The sequence below is a fragment of the Pangasianodon hypophthalmus genome, chromosome 19 (genome assembly GCF_027358585.1).
Source record: "Pangasianodon hypophthalmus isolate fPanHyp1 chromosome 19, fPanHyp1.pri, whole genome shotgun sequence".
NCBI classification, from domain to species: domain Eukaryota; kingdom Metazoa; phylum Chordata; class Actinopteri; order Siluriformes; family Pangasiidae; genus Pangasianodon; species Pangasianodon hypophthalmus.
Window position 1 is genome coordinate 20,581,051 of NC_069728.1, and position 17,197 is coordinate 20,598,247.

Genomic DNA, 17,197 nt, shown 5'->3' on the forward strand with positions numbered 1-17,197 from the left:
CTATACAATGGTTAGTGCACAGAAAAGTCCATAACATTATGGTAAGTCAAAATGAATTCATAGTACATAGTAAATAAACTCCAAAGGATTAATGAAGACTTCAGCTACTCATGGCCAGACCTTTATACTTCACTATTGATGAATAATTCTGTTCTACAAAATATGTTCAGTTACATAATTTTATATTTCCATAAAAAAAAATTTTCATCTGAAGTGCAGATGATGTGACCGCAGTTCTCTTGCAACAGTCATAGACCATTCATGGTTTCAGGGGGACAGAAGACAAGCGATTTATAAAAGGATTATATCCAAAATGTACTGTTATGTGTCTTATCACTTTGTTTACCACCACCAGTGTTCTACTGTGTTGTGAGTGTGGTTTTATTTAATTTTATTTTCCAGGTAATAATAGGCAACAATTTGACAAGGGTTTGTTTTTTTTGGGTTGAATTCTCAAACAACTGGGAATTCATGAGGAAAAAATTTAAATACCTCTGTCTTAGATACTACTCTCCATCTGCTATTTATAGTTTAATTCAATCTATATTTGAGATTTAGATACATGAGTTAATGCTGGAGGAAGTTTGAGTTGGGAGAGTCTTTAGGGACATTTATCCTTTATATGATAATTTATGTTTTCATAGGTGACACTAAAGTGCGATTTTAATTTTTTTAAACGTTTCTTTCTTTCCTGGTTATTAGCATGCACACAATCCCAGCCCTGTTCTATACCATGCCAAAGATGAGACATGCTGTGGCATTGTTCACTGTCAGGGAGAGTAACATAGCAGACTTATCAAACAACCTTATAGGAATCAGAAAAGGAAAAAAAGAATGGTTGGATGCTTTCCAGCGACTCACCTTCAGCTCACTTGTTGTGCGTGCACACGCGCACACGCACACACACACACACACACACACGCACACGCACAGAACACTCTGACTTGGCTCACTATGAGAGAGAAGGAAAGACAAACAGCCAATTGGTTAGCCATGTTAATTGCCCATGAACCCCCAACCCCCCCTCCTGTTGCATCACATTAAATGAAGCATTTAGGTGCCCTAAGAATTTTTTTAAAAACTCTAAAACTGCTTTATTGATTATTCATCCCCCTTCCTTTTAGCAACCTTAATTAGGACTAGTATTTCATTTTCGAGAGCTCACACTAAATATGTTAAACAGGGTACACCTGTGTTCATTTTAAATTTACCTGTGTCTAATTTAATGCTTGCACAATAAATATCTCTAACTTTGTTAGCTCTCACAGCTAAAATGTCCTGCTGTCATAAAGACCAAGGAAGTGCCTGTGAAGTTTTGAGATGAAGATGTTAGGTTGAAAAAAAAGAATATATAACAAAGTGGAAAAATATGGCACAATCCAGACAATACCAAGATCAGGCCAAACTGTGCAGAGGCATAAAGGGCAATTGTCAGTTTCCAGTAGTCCACCTCCAACACTCAAGTTCACTGGCTGAAATAGGAGAGCGGCAAGAAGGAGGCCACTTCTCAGAAAGGCCGTGTTAGAAAATCTAAGAGCTTTTGAAAAAGATTTTGTGGTCTGCTGGTATAATAAATGTTATTATCTAATAGTGCATACACTTTCATAGTTTCTATTAGCTCTTCTTTACATATATAGACTTACACGCTTTCGGGGTCTCACAAAAATGCTGGTATGGCCCGTGCAGAATTTGAGTTTGACACCCCTTTTTATTTACAGAGATTTTTGAGTTAGAGGTCACAGTTTTGTAATGAAGAAACCAAGAAAATGTTGCAAAAGAGCTGGTGGTTTTCATGACACTTCCATCATGTGAACATTATGGAAAGAGTTATCTAAAATCACCAATTACAAACCTTTGCAAACCAAGCATGCAAATGTGATCGTTTTGGAGTTCTTTAGTCCTCTGTTGAAGATACGGTCAGCCTACCGGTTACAGCAGCAAACTCTGTTAATCCCCTTAATACCCTGAGTAAGATCTGACAGTGCCTAGGATACCAAGATCAGCTCTTCAATTCTGTCTTGTATATAGGAAATGTTGGGGGCATACAAGAAGTCAAAGCCACCTCTATAGCTTGTATAATTAAAAAACAATGCAGGTGTCTATTAGATGTGATCCTGGGGTGTGTTTTTAACAAGTTTTCCTCTTTCATTGAAAGACATCATTTCTAACACAATTTTTATCACTTATTATATAGCTTGGTACATACTCCAAGAAAATAGAAAGAGCATAAAATAGCTAGACTAATGCTACTGGAGTGTCACAGTGTCCACACGAACCTGACTCATATGTCAAAATTGAGTTCTAGGTTACTAGAATGACATAATATGCATATTCCATGCATTTCGTTAATTCTGAATAATAATTCTGCATTACTCTATTGATCTTTGAAATGGTTTGGCCATACTGGCTCAGTGGATGACATAGCTGTCATCTGGCAGAACTACCTGACCACCCAGAGCCTGCCTTAACTTCTGTCTAAAGTCCTCACAACATTCCTCCTTTTTCAGCTTCCACCACTTGGTTTTCTTCTCTATCTCTATCTTTGACCTTTTCTTCTTACAGACCATCAAAGTCATCCTACACGACACCATCCTATGCTGTCTGGCTACACTCTCTCCCACTACCACTTTACAGTCACTAATCTCTTTCAGATTGCCTCTTCTCCACAGGATGTAGTCTACCTGTGTGCTTCTACCCCCACTCTTGTAAGTCACTCTATGCCCCTCCCTCTTCTGAAAATAAATGTTAACCACAGCCATGTCCATCCTCTTAGCAAAGTCCACTACCAACTGTCCTTCAAGGTTCCTTTCCTTAACTCCAAACCTGCCCATCACCTCCTCATCACCTGTGTTCCCCTCACCAACATGTCCATTAAAATCTGCTCGTATCACCACTCCTATCACCACTCTCTATCACCTCATCTAATTCACTCCAGAATCTCTCTTTCTCCTCTAACTCACAACCTACCTGTGGGGCATAAGCACTAACAACATTCAACATCACCCCTTCAATCTCTAACTTCAGACTCATCACCCTGTCTGACACTCTCTCCAGAACAATCCTCCCAGACTCCTCCTTCAAGACCACACCTATCCCATTTCTCTTACTATCCACACCATAATAAAACAGCTTGAATCCTGCTCCTATACTACGAGCCTTGCTACCCTTCCACCTGGTCTCCTGTACACACAGTATATCCACCTCCCTTCTCTCCATCATATCAGCCAGCTCTCTACCTTTCCCTGTCACAGTACCAACATTCAGAGTTCCTATTCTCAGTCCTAAACTCTTACCTTTCCTCTTCTCTCCCTGTCTACGCACTCTCCTCCCTCCTCTACTTCTTTGACCAACAGTTGGCCAATTTCCACCGGCGCCCTGTAGGTCACCGGCGCCGTTGGCGGTCGTTGTTAACCCGGGCCTCGACCGATCCGGTATGGAATTCAGAGTACTGACGATTCGCATGTTTAAATTTGGCAATGTTTTACGCCGGATGCCCTTCCTGACGCAACCCTCTCTATTTATCCGGGCTTGGGACCGGCACAGACGTCACTGGACTGTGACCCCCATGGCTAGATTAATGATAATAAAAAATAGTAATAATAATAAAATTGTTGTTGCTGCTGTTAAATGGTTACGCTCTTCTATGGTAACGTGCACAACTTGCTCAAGGCCATGGTTTGTCACCTGCAGATCTTCATCACTGGGTTCTCACTGAAACAAGCTGTATATGGCCTTTTGGGGCAATGGATGATTCAGCTTTCCATACCTGGGCTGACCAGACTGTCCCATTTGAGAAGGGCTGCGAGATACAATCCACAGCAAAAGCTGTCCCAACAGCTAAAGGGTGAGGCGCCGTGATCGTATAGTGGTTAGTACTCTGCGTTGTGGCCGCAGCAACCCCGGTTCGAATCCGGGTCACGGCATGGCCTTTCCACGTTCTTCTTGTACTTTGGCCATTGTTTGTATCCCACAGCCCTTCTCCAGTGGGAATGTTGCTTGTTGCTTCCCTCGAAGCTGTGCAGTGGGAAAGTGACATGAAGCCATATCGCACTAGCCCAGGCCGACCATGTACCGGTGCATCGCCCACGAGATGTCTTTCAGACGTAACGACAATTCTCTCAACTGTGGGGCCATTGATCGTCTAGTGGTTAGTACTCTGCGTTGTGGCCACAGCAACCCCCTGTTCGTATCTGGGTAACGGCATGGACTCTCGACACTCCTCTTTTACTTGGACTTTGGCCGTGGTTTGTATCTCGCAGCCCTTCTGCAGTGAGAGTTGTGAAGGTTGCCAGTGGGAAAGTGAAATGAAGCCTTATCTCACTACACATGGCCGAACCCCTGGCCCCATACCTCTTGTACTCTGAGTTTGGTCATTGCTTGTAAACCAGCAGTGCGTCTTGCAAGGAACAGTGAAATCAAGGAGCACTGACATCAACAACAAATGCATGGGCCAGTGGCGCAATGGATAACGCGTCTGACTACGGATCAGAAGATTCTAGGTTCGACTCCTGGCTGGCTCGGCTCTCCTTTATCCTCCCCAGCCTTATGGATAATGGTGCTGTTTAACTCACCCAGAGATCAAAGTACTGCCTGCCCAACTCAGTGTGCTCTTCTCCTGACCCGGGCTGTTTCTGGACCATAGACACAGCCCTTAGTATGCGGTTACATGAGCAGAGGTCCCATATGGTCTAGCGGTTAGGATTCCTGGTTTTCACCCAGGCGGCCCGGGTTCGACTCCCGGTATGGGAAGTGGCTTTTATCCTGTGCAACGCGTTGAAATGAGCATCACCTTTCCTCGTGACTGATGCGAGACTGAGTTGCAGGTCTGGTTTTTCAGCCAGCAACTGGAGTCACAGCATTCAGTCCCGCTTGCAGGGTGCATTGGTCATTACTTTGCTTTGTGGCCGCAGCAACGTTCGTATCTGGGTCACAGCATGGACTTTCTACACTACTCTTTTACTCGGACTTTGGCCATGGTTTATATCTCGCAGCCCTTCTGCAGGGGGGAAAGCCTGATGTGGTAGGATTTCCCTGACGCAAGCTGCAGATGGATTATGGGTCAGAAGATTTGGCTTTCCATCCCAGGCTGGCCAGGCTCTCTCTTACCCCATCCAGAGTTGTGGAGAAAGTTGTTTATTGACTTCCACAAAGCTCAAAGCTGTGCATGGTCTCCAGTGGGAAAGTTGTTTGTTGGTTACCTTGAAGCTATGCAGGGTTGTAAAGGTTGCCATTGTGAAAGCGAAATGAGACGATATCTCGGTTTACCATTGCAGCCAATGCTTCATCCAGGAGTTGAGTTTCTGGGATAATAAGTATCCTCACAACTACAGAGACATGTGGAGCCGTGATCGTATAGTGGTTAGTACTCTGCGTTGTGGCCGCAGCAACCCCGGTTCGAATCCGGGTCACGGCACTACTTTTTCAATTATAGTGGTTAGTACTCTGCGTTGTGGCCGCAGCAACCCCAGTTCAAATCCGCGTCACGGCATGGCCTTGGGGAAGTTGTTTGTCAGTTCCCTTGAAGCTGTGAAGATTGCCAGTGGGAAAGTGAAATGAAGCCATATCTCACTACCCCAGGCTGAATGTGTATCAGTGCATCCCATGCTTCATCCAGGATATGAATTTCTGGCAGCATAACTGCTGTCGCAACGGCCAAGGCGTGTCAAGTCGGGATCATATAGTGGTTAATGCTCTGCTCTGTGGCTGCAGCAAGCCCAGGTCGAATCCGGATCAAGGTATGAATGTTATGCATCTCTCTCTCACTTTGGCCTGAAATAATTTGACAAAAAATAGTCAAAAACCACACTTTAGGCTTTTGTTTGACACAAAAAAATTAAATACACGTACAGGAAACTGCAAAATCTACCATTTTACAACTAACATTGATGGCACAATGATTTTAAAATGCGGTTTGTTTGCTTTGCTCTCCTGCACTGCAGTCACTCCATGTGCTCTTCAGAATATTTATGCATGCGTGCATTACGTTTTACGGTAGCCTGTTTGCGTGTAGAAAATGCTGTTCAGTCTTTCAGTTTCATTAAACACCCTACTGGAAAAAATTGGTCTAATTGTAAGAAAGTGTTAAAACATATATTTATGCTCATTGCACAGAAAGCTTTATTAACGAAAACATTCAGAGGTTAAAAGAATTAAAAGTAATATTGTTGCCCCTCAGAAACTGTTAGGACTGAGCCTATACAATGTTTAGTGCACAGAAAAGTCCATAACATTATGGTAAATTAAAATGAATTCATAGTACATAGTGCATAAAATTCAAAGGATTAATGAAGACTTCAGCTACTCATGGCCAGACCTTAATACTTCACTATTGATGAATAATTCTGTTCTACAAAATATGTTCAGTTACATAAATTTATATTTCCATAAAAAAATTTTTTCATCTGAAGTGCAGATGATGTGACCGCAGTTCTCTTGCAACAGTCAGAGACCATTCATGGTTTCAGGGGGACATTAGACAAGCGATTTATAAAAGGATTATATCCAAAATGTACTGTTATGTGTCTTACCACTGTGTTTACCACCACCAGTGTTCTACTGTGTTGTGACTGTGGTTTTATTTAATTTTTTTTCCCAGGTAATAATAGGCAATAATTTGACAAGGGTTTGTTTTTTTGGGTTGAATTCTCAAACAACTGGGAACTCATGAGGAAAAAATTTAAATACCTCTGTCTTAGATACTACTCTCCATCTGCTATTTATAGTTTAATTCAATCTATATTTGAGATTTACATACATGAGTTAATGCTGGAGGAAGTTTGAGTTGGGAGAGTCTTTAGGGACATTTATCCTCCATATGATAATTTATGTTTTCATAGGTGACACTAAAGTGCAATTTTAATTGTTTTTTTTTTTATGTTTCTTTCTTTCCTGGTTATTAGCATGCACATAATCACAGCCCTGTTCTATACCATGCCAAAGATGAGACATGCTGTGGCATTGTTCACTGTCAGGGAGAGTAACATAGCAGACTTATCAAACAACCTTATAGGAATCAGAAAAAAAGAAAAAAAAAATGGTTGGCTGCTTTCCAGCGACTCACCTTCAGCTCACTTGTTGTGCGTGCACACGCACACGCGCACACGCACATGCACAAACACACACAGAAAACACTCTGACTTGGCTCACTACGAGAGAGAAGGAAAGACAAACAGCCAATTGGTGAGCCATGTTAATTGCCCATGACCCCCCCACCCCCCCCCCCCCCTGTTGCATCACATTAAATGAAGCATTTAGGTGCCCTAAGAATATTTTTAAAAACTCTAAAACTGCTTTATTGATAAGTATTCATCCCCCTTCCTTTTAGCAACCTTAATTAGGACTAGTATTTCATTTTCGAGAGCTCACACTAAATATGTTAAACAGGGTACACCTGTGTTCATTTTAAATTTACCTGTGTCTAATTTAATGCTTGCACAATAAATATCTCTAACTTTGTTAGCTCTCACAGCTAAAATGTCCTGCTGTCATAAAGACCAAGGAAGTGCCTGTGAAGTTTTGAGATGAAGATGTTAGGTTGAAAAAAAAGAATATATAACAAAGTGGAAAAAATATGGCACAATCCAGACAATACCAAGATCAGGCCAAACTATGCGGAGGCATAAAGGGCAATTGTCAGTTTCCAGTAGTCCACCTCCAACACTCAAGTTCACTGGCTGAAATAGGAGAGCGGCAAGAAGGAGGCCACTTCTCAGAAAGGCCGTGTTAGAAAATCTAAGAACTTTTGAAAAAGATTTTGTGGTCTGCTGAGACTAAAGTCGAGTCAAATGTTTACTGAGCATTATTAAACTGAAAAAAGCCAAAGTATAATGTTTGGCACAAAACAAATTCATCCCAACACCCAGGTAACACCATTTCTGTGATCGAGCACACTGGTGTTAGCATCATGCTCTATGGTGGCTTTTCAGCAGGAGGAACTGGAAAGCTTGTTGCCATCACAGGCAATGTAGATGGAGCCACATGGATTATTCAAAAAATAACTTTTATTATAATTGGTATAATAAATGTTATTATCTAATAGTGCATACACTTTCATAGTTTCTATTAGCTCTTCTTTACATATATAGACTTACACGCTTTCGGGGGTCTCACAAAAATGCTGGTATGGCCCGTGCAGAATTTGAGTTTGACACCCATTTTTATTTACACAGGTTTTTGAGTTAGAGGTCGCAGTTTTGTAATGAAGAGACCAAGAAAATGTTGCAAAAGAACTGTCAGTTTTCATGAAACTTCCATCATGTGAACATTACGGAAAGAGATATCTAAAATCATCAATAACAAACCTTTGCAAACCAAGCATGCAAATGTGATCGTTTTGGAGTTCTTTAGTCCTCTGTTAAAGATAGGGTCAGCCTACCGGTTACGGCAGCAAACTCTGTTAATCCCCTTAATAGCCTGAGTAAGATCTGACAGTGCCTAGGATACCAAGATCTGCTCTTCAATTCTGTCTTGTATACAGGAAATGTTGGGGGCATACAAGAGGTCATACAACATGATACTGTAAACAAAGCTACCTCTATAGCTTGTATAATTAAAAACAGTGCAGGTGTCTATTAGATGTGATCCTGGGGTGTGTTTTTAACATATTTTCCTCTTTTATTGAAAGATATAATTTCTAACACAATTTTTATCACTTATTATATAGCTTGGTACATACTCCAAGAAAATAGAAAAAGCATAAAATAGCTAGACTAATGCTACTGGAGTGTCACAGTGTCCACATGAACCTGACTCATATATCAAAATTGGTTTCTAGGTTACTAGAATGACATAATATGCATATTCCATGCAAGCTTACATAACGTGATAAAAATCTGCTTGTAATAAAAAAGGAAAAAAAACATATATAAAAATAAATACAGGGACCAAAGACCGTAGGAAGAGTAAACCTGTCGCACTTCTGTTCATACCACATTGAACTTCTAGGTAAAAACTGTTGAACTGTCAAATTATACACATAAAAATTAGTATACATATAGACCAATATTCTAAAATATCATATTTAGAAATAAGAAAATAGCTGCTTTTTTGTACATTCATAGCCAGTGCAATAAAAGTTGGAACTTGAGACCAGCTGAAGAAACTCCTTGTAGGTGGATTTCTTCATTTTCTTTCCTCATGGTCTAGAAACAGGGTTTTCACCAAAGCAGCCTGTGGGCCAGTGGCGCAATGGATAACGTGTCTGACTATGATGATTTTCTGGGATAATAACTATCCTCACAACTGCAGAGATGTGCATAGCCGTGATCGTATAGTGGTTAGTACTCTGCGTTGTGGCCGCAGCAACCCCGGTTCGAATCCGGGTCATGGCACTGCCTTTTCACGTTCCTCTTGTACTTCGGACATTGTTTGTATCCTGCAGCCCTTCTCCAGTGGGGAAGTTGTTTGTTGCTTCCCTCGAAGCTGTGCAGGGTTGTGAAGATTGCCGGTGGGAAAGCGAAATGAAGCCATATCTCACTACCCCAGGCTGAACTTGTACCGGTGAATTTCTGGCAGCATAACAGCTGTCGCAAGGCCAAGGCATGTCGAGCCGGGATCATATAGTGGTTAATGCTCTGCCCTGTGGCTGCAGCAAGCCCAGGTTGAATCCGCGTCATGGCATGAATGTTATGTTTCAATTGTACTCTCAGTTTGATCATGGCCTGTAACCAGCAGCAGGTCTTGGGTGGAATAGCGAAATGACCCCAGTGGGAATCTGGGTTACGGCATGGACTTTTCCCTTTCCTCTTGTACTCTCACTTTGGCCTGAAATATTTTGACAAAAAATAGTCAAAACCCACTCTTTAGGGTCACCTTTATACTTCACTATTGATGAATAATTCTGTTCTACAAAATATGTTGTTACATAATTTTATATTTCCATAAAAAAAATTTTATCTGCTTTTGTGCAGATGATGTGACCGCAGTTCTCTTGCAACAGTCAGAGACCATTCATGGTTTCAGGGGGACATAAGACAAGCGATTTGTAAAAGGATTATATCCAAAATGTACTGTTATGTGTCTTATCACTTTGTTTACCACCACCAGTGTTCAGTGTTGTGGCTGTGGTTTTATTTAATTTTATTTTCCAGGTAATAATAGGCAACAATTTGACAAGGGTTTGTTTTTTTGGGTTGAGTTCTCAAACAACTGGGAAATAATGAGGAAAAAATTTAAATACCTCTGTCTTAGATACTCCTCTCCATCTGCTATTTATAATTTAATTCAGTCTATATTTGAGATTTACATACATGAGTTAATGCTGGAGGAAGTTTGAGTTGGGAGAGTCTTTAGGGACATTTATCCTCCATATTTATGTTTTCATAGGTGACTTTCCAGTGCAATTTTAATTGCTTTTTTTAAATGTTTCTTTCTTTCCTGGTTATTAGCAAGCACATAATCCCAGCCCTGTTCTATACCATTCCAAAGGTGAGACATACTGTGGCATTGTTCACTGTCAGGGACAGCAACATAGCAGACTTATCTAACAATCTTATAGGAATCAGAAAAATAAAAAAAGAATGGTTGGCTGCTTTCCAGCGACTCACCTTCAGCTCACTTGTTGTGCGTGCACACACAGACACACACACACACACACACACACACACACACACAAACAGAACACTTTGACTCGGCTCACTAAGAGAGAGAAGGAAAGACAAACAGCTTGTTAATACAGCCCACACACAAATAACCAATTGGTGAGACATGTTGCCATAGATGGATTACGGGTGAGAAGATTCGGTTTTCCATCCCAAGCTGGCCAGGCTCTCTCTTACCCCAACCAAAGTTGTGGAGAAAGTTCTTTGACGACTTCCACAAAGCTAAAAGCTGTGCATGGTCTCCAGTGGGGAAGTTGTTTGTTGGTTCCCTTGAGAGTTGTGAAGGTTGCCAGAGGGAAAGTGAAATGAAGCCTTATCTCACTACACGTGGCCGAACCCCTGGCCCCATACCTCTTGTACTCTCAGTTTGGTCATGGCTTGTAAACCAGCAGTGCGTCTTGCAAGGGACAGTGAAATCAAGGAGCATTGACTTCAGTAGCTGAGGTGTGGGCCAGTGGCGCAATGGATAACGCGTCTGACTACGGATCAGAAGATTCTAGGTTCGACTCCTGGCTGGCTCGGCTCTCCTTTATCCTCCCCAACGTTATGGGTAACGGCACTGTTTGACCCACCCAGAGATCAGACTACAGCCTCCCCAACTCAAAAAGTGCTCTTCTCCTGACCTGGGCTGCTTCTGGACCATAGACACAGCTCTTAGTATGCAGGTGCTCATCTGGAGGTCCCATATGGTCTAGCGGTTAGAATTCCTTCTTATCCTTATAATCATCTATGGGTGGAGATGATGGCGCCGTTGTCGCTGGCACGCCGTCTCTCTGGTGCTTTAGTTTTTATTTTTGTCGGGCTGTTTTTAATACATCACTGCTCCACTCAACGGGTTTATGACCGTGTACACCTTTTGGATATTCGAAGGTTTATCGAGCAACTACATTATGACTTGAGAGGACCTTGCTACCGTGCCTCTCCCTGTGTGGCGGACATACCAGTTTTTCTCCGCCGTCCTATCTGCGGTATCCCCCAGAGAAAACGCCGAAATCGTCGAAGACGTGGTAAGCGCGGAGGAGCGGCCTTCAAACTCAAGTCTCACTTGGTGTTGCAGCAGTCATCTTCTGCTTGCCAGCTCTCTCTTTCTACTTCCCTGGTCGGCGATCGCTTCATCCACTGGCGTTCTCTGGACGAACCGTACCGCTGGATTCGACCGATTACGCCAGATTGCACCTACCATCGTGTCACTGGGATTGCACCTCGGCTTCGTCGCGGAGGTGTAAATATGGGTAATCTCCGCCAGTTTCGCCGAGACTCTCAGCAGTCTTATGATACAGTTCAGGCCAGGATGGCGTTGATCAATGCCCACTCACTGGTAAATAAAACTTTTCTACTAAATGACTTTATTACGGCAGCTGGTCTAGATGTTTTATTTGTGACGGAGACTTGGCTGCAACCAGGCGATTTGATGCCACTCTCTGAACTTTTGCCTCATCACTATGCGTTCATAAACACATCAAGGGAAACTGGTCGTGGTGGAGGATTAGCACTTATTTTTAAAACGAAATATCTGTGCCGGACTTTACCCATGAATGCCTTCCACAGTTTTGAACTACAACTTTATCAATTTGATTCTCCTAATCCGCTGGTGGTGGCCTTGATCTATCGTCGTCCTAAACCTGCCAACGATTTCATTGAGGAATATGCAGGCCTTCTAAGTGAACTTTTAAAAATATGATCATCTGATGATTCTTGGGGACTTAAATATCCTTATTTGTAGTAGGTCTGACTCTTTGTCTAAGGATTTTTTAAACCTGGTCGAATCATTTGATCTTATACAATGGGTGAATGGCCCTACTCACATCCAGGGTCATATGCTAGACCTGGTTTTGTCACATAATTTGTCTGTTTCTGATATGACTATTTCTGACCTCAATTTTTCAGATCATAAGCCTCTTCTTTTTACTGTCCCTATCCATGTTTGGTTTGATAAACCTCATGGTGCTGTCAGATCGTCTCGCACATTTAATGCCATTACTATCAATAACTTTGTACAATTATACAGAGAGAGTTACTGTGTTGATCTGTTAGAGAACCCCATGACTAACTTAGACATGGATGATCACCTTGCTCTTTTTAATTCCACTTGTCTTAGTATTTTAGACTCTGTCGCCCCTTTGAAACTCAAACAAATTAAAGCCAAACCTATGCCCTGGTTAAACGACTACACACTTTCTCTCCGTCGGAATTGTAGACAAGCTGAACGAAAATGGAAGAAATCCAAACTTCAAGTTGATTATGAAGTATTGCAGGCTACATTGGCTAATTTTCAAAAAGCAGCTAAGGCTGCTAAAATAAAATATTTCTCTGATATTATTAATCAAAATTGTCATAAGCCTAAGGCTCTCTTTTCTATTATTGACTCAGTTCTCAATCCTCATGCAAATTCTCATACAGTGTCTTCTTCCTTAACATCCTTAACATAGTCTGCTACAACATACTGTGACATTATCGAACCTCCTTTGCGCGCTCCCACTTGGAGTGCTTTTGAACCCACCTCATTGTCTACCCTACAAGAAATTATTGCTCTACTAAAACCTATCGTTTGCTCATTTGATATCATTCCTTCTCGTATCTTGAAACAACTCTTTGAGACCTTGGGACCCAGTCTTCTGGCTATTGTGAACAAATCACTTAGTTTGGGGACCATACCAGCAGATCTCAAACATGCACTGGTAGTTCCATCTCTCAAGAAGCCAAATCTTGACCCTGCGGATCCTGCTAATTATAGGCCTATCTCTAATTTGCCTTTTCTTTCTAAGATTCTAGAAAAAGTTGTTCAACTTCAATTAAACTCTTTTTTGTTAAAAAACTCTATCTATGAAACATTTCAGTCAGGATTCAGAACATTTCATAGTACTGAGTCAGTTTTACTAAAGGCGTTAATTGATATCTATATGGTAACTGACCAGGGGCATAGTATTGTTTTAGTGCTATTAGACCTTACTGCTGCATTTGATATGATTGATCATAATATTCTCATTGCCCGACTTAATTCCTATGTGGGCTTGACAGGAACCGTTTTAAGCTGGTTTAGTTCCTATTTAAAGGACTGGAGGCTCTCAGTTCGACTAGGCACCCACATGTCACCAGCTGCTAACCTCCCATGGGGGGTCCCGCAGGGATCAATACTTGGTCCAACACTTTTTTCTCTGTATATGCTCCCTTTGGGCTCCATCGTTAAGAAACATGGTGTTTCATTTCACTGCTACGCTGATGATACCCAGATTAATTTGCCACTTAAACGCTCTGATAGCAACACTTTTGATACTTTGTTGGCTTGTATGAAGGATATTAAAATCTGGATGTCATCAAATTTTCTCAACCTTAATGAAAAGAAAACTCAAATTATATTTTTTGGTCCCCCTAGTGGCGTTCCCTTAAAATATCTCAGTAATCACTTTGTTACATCCCAAGCCAAAACCCTTGTTAAAAACCTAGGTGTTTTGCTTGACAGTGAGCTGAAACTTAAACTTGAAACTTGATAGTCAAGTAAATCCTGTGGTTAAATCCTGTTTCTTCCATCTTCCTGAATCCCTGGCCGCATACCTCTTGTACTCTCAGTTTGGTCATGGCTTGTAAAGCAGTAAGTGTGGGCCAGTGGCGCAATGGATAATGTGTCTGACTACGTATCAGACGATTCTAGGTTCGACTCCTGGCTGTCTCAGCTCTCCTTTATCCTCCCCAGCGTTATGGATAATGGCACTGTTTGACCCACCCAGAGATCAAACTACAGCCTCCCCAACTCAAAAAGTGCTCTTCTCTTGACCCGGCTGTTATAGACACAGCTCTTAGTATGTGGGTACAAGAGTAGAGGTCCCATATGGTCTAGCGGTTAGGATTCCTGGTTTTCACCCAGGCGGCCCGGGTTCGACTCCCGGTATGGGAAGTGGCTTTTATCCTGCGCAACGCGTTGAAATGAGCGTCACCTTTCCTCGTAACCGAAGCAAGACTGAGTTGCAGGTCTCGTTTTTCAGCCAGCAACTGGAGTCACAGCGTTCAGTCCCGCTTGCAGGGTGCATTGCATAGTGGTCATTACTTTGCTTTGTGGCTGCAGCAACCCCCCGTTCGTATTTGGGTCACAGCATCGACTTTCTACACTACTCTTTTACTCAGACTTTGGCCATGGTTTATATCTCGCAGCCCTTCTGCAAGGGGGAAAGCCTGATGTGGTAGGATTTCTCTGACGCAAGCTGTAGATGGATTATGAGTCAGAAGATTTGGCTTTCCATCCCAGGCTGGCCAGGCTCTCTCTTAACCCATCCAGAGTTGTGGAGAAAGTTGTTTGTTGACTTCCAACATGCTCAAAGCTGTGCATTGTGGCCGCAGCAACCCCAGTTTGAATCCGCGTCACGGCATGGCCTTGGGGAAGTTGTTTGTCGGTTCCCTTGAAGTTGTGCAGGGTTGTGAAGGTTGCCAGTGGGAAAGTGAAAGGAAGCCATATCTCACTACCCCAGGCTGAATGTGTATTGGTGCATCCCATGCTTCATCCAGGATATGAATTTCTGGCAGCATAACTGCTGTTGCAACTGTCAAGTCAGGATCATATAGTGGTTAATGCTCTGCTCTGTGGCTGCAGCAAGCCCAGGTTGAATCTGGATCAAGGTATGAATGTTACGCATCTCACTTGTACTCTCAGTTTGATCATGGCCTGTAACCAGCAGCAGGTCTTGGGTGGAATAGCGAAATGACCCCAGTTGGAATCTGGGTCACGGTATACCTTTCCTCTTGTACTCTCACTTTGGCCTGAAATATTTTGACAAAAAATAGTCAAAAACCACACTTTAGGTTTTTGTTTGACAAAAAAAAATTAAATATGCCTACAAGAAACTGCAAAATCTAGGTTTGGCTTTAATTTGTTTGAGTTTCAAAGGGGCGACAGAGTCTAAAATACTAAGACAAGTGAAATTAAAAAGAGCAAGGTGATCATCCATGTCTAAGTTAGTCATGGGGTTCTCTAACAGATCAACAGAGTAACTCTCTCTGTATAATTGTACAAAGATATTGATAGTAATGGCATTAAATGTGCGAGACGATCTGACAGCACCATGAGGTTTATCAAACCAAACATGGATAGGGACAGTAAAAAGAAGAGGCTTATGATCTGAAAAATTGAGGTCAGAAATAGTCATATCAGAAACAGACAAATTATGTGACAAAACCAGGTCTAGCATATGACCCTGGATGTGAGTAGGGCCATTCACCCATTGTATAAGATCAAATGATTCGACCAGGTTTAAAAAATCCTTAGACAAAGAGTCAGACCTACTACAAATAAGGATATTTAAGTCCCCAAGAATCATCAGATGATCATATTTTTAAAAGTTCACTTAGAAGGCCTGCATATTCCTCAATGAAATCGTTGGCAGGTTTAGGACGACGATAGATCAAGGCCACCACCAGCGGATTAGGAGAATCAAATTGATAAAGTTGTAGTTCAAAACTGTGGAAGGCATTCATGGGTAAAGTCCGGCACAGATATTTCGTTTTAAAAATAAGTGCTAATCCTCCACCACGACCAGTTTCCCTTGGTGTGTTTATGAACGCATAGTGATGAGGCAAAAGTTCAGAGAGTGGCATCAAATCGCCTGGTTGCAGCCAAGTCTCCGTCACAAATAAAACATCTAGACCAGCTGCCGTAATAAAGTCATTTAGTAGAAAAGTTTTATTTACCAGTGAGTGGGCATTGATCAACGCCATCCTGGCCTGAACTGTATCATAAGACTGCTGAGAGTCTCGGCGAAACTGGCGGAGATTACCCATATTTACACCTCCGCGACGAAGCCGAGGTGCAATCCCAGTGACACGATGGTAGGTGCAATCTGGCGTAATCGGTCGAATCCAGCGGTACGGTTCGTCCAGAGAACGCCAGTGGATGAAGCGATCGCCGACCAGGGAAGTAGAAAGAGAGAGCTGGCAAGCAGAAGATGACTGCTGCAACACCAAGTGAGACTTGAGTTTGAAGGCCGCTCCTCCGCGCTTACCACGTCTTCGACGATTTCGGCGTTTTCTCTGGGGGATACCGCAGATAGGACGGCGGAGAAAAACTGGTATGTCCGCCACACAGGGAGAGGCACGGTAGCAAGGTCCTCTCAAGTCATAATGTAGTTGCTCGATAAACCTTCGAATATCCAAAAGGTGTACACGGTCATAAACCCGTTGAGTGGAGCAGTGATGTATTAAAAACAGCCCGACAAAAATAAAAACTAAAGCACCAGAGAGACGGCGTGCCAGCGACAACGGCGCCATCATCTCCACCGATAGATAATTATAAGGATAAGAAGGAATTCTAACCGCTAGACCATATGGGACCTCCAGATGAGCACCTGCATACTAAGAGCTGTGTCTATGGTCCAGAAGCAGCCCAGGTCAGGAGAAGAGCACTTTTTGAGTTGGGGAGGCTGTAGTCTGATCTCTGGGTGGGTCAAACAGTGCCGTTACCCATAACGTTGGGGAGGATAAAGGAGAGCCGAGCCAGCCAGGAGTCGAACCTAGAATCTTCTGATCCGTAGTCAGACGCGTTATCCATTGCGCCACTGGCCCACACCTCAGCTACTGAAGTCAATGCTCCTTGATTTCACTGTCCCTTGCAAGAC

General features: G+C 42.5%; 8 non-coding genes across 8 annotated transcripts; 7 read left to right on the forward strand and 1 right to left on the reverse strand.

Annotated features, from left to right (window-relative positions):
* The first annotated feature begins 3,851 nt into the window (after positions 1-3,851).
* On the forward strand, positions 3,852-3,923 carry trnah-gug (transfer RNA histidin (anticodon GUG)). Its single transcript has one exon. It is a non-coding gene; the product is annotated as a tRNA-His (tRNA).
* A 524-nt stretch (positions 3,924-4,447) lies between these two features.
* trnar-acg (transfer RNA arginine (anticodon ACG)) lies at positions 4,448-4,520 on the forward strand. Its single transcript has one exon. It is a non-coding gene; the product is annotated as a tRNA-Arg (tRNA).
* Positions 4,521-4,677: 157 nt separating this feature from the next.
* On the forward strand, positions 4,678-4,749 carry trnae-uuc (transfer RNA glutamic acid (anticodon UUC)). The gene has a single exon. It is a non-coding gene; the product is annotated as a tRNA-Glu (tRNA).
* Positions 4,750-5,341: 592 nt separating this feature from the next.
* Positions 5,342-5,413, forward strand: trnah-gug (transfer RNA histidin (anticodon GUG)). Its single transcript has one exon. It is a non-coding gene; the product is annotated as a tRNA-His (tRNA).
* A 3,844-nt stretch (positions 5,414-9,257) lies between these two features.
* trnah-gug (transfer RNA histidin (anticodon GUG)) lies at positions 9,258-9,329 on the forward strand. Its single transcript has one exon. It is a non-coding gene; the product is annotated as a tRNA-His (tRNA).
* Positions 9,330-11,046: 1,717 nt separating this feature from the next.
* trnar-acg (transfer RNA arginine (anticodon ACG)) lies at positions 11,047-11,119 on the forward strand. Its single transcript has one exon. It is a non-coding gene; the product is annotated as a tRNA-Arg (tRNA).
* Positions 11,120-14,418: 3,299 nt separating this feature from the next.
* On the forward strand, positions 14,419-14,490 carry trnae-uuc (transfer RNA glutamic acid (anticodon UUC)). The gene has a single exon. It is a non-coding gene; the product is annotated as a tRNA-Glu (tRNA).
* Positions 14,491-17,071: 2,581 nt separating this feature from the next.
* trnar-acg (transfer RNA arginine (anticodon ACG)) lies at positions 17,072-17,144 on the reverse strand. Its single transcript has one exon. It is a non-coding gene; the product is annotated as a tRNA-Arg (tRNA).
* Positions 17,145-17,197: the final 53 nt, after the last annotated feature.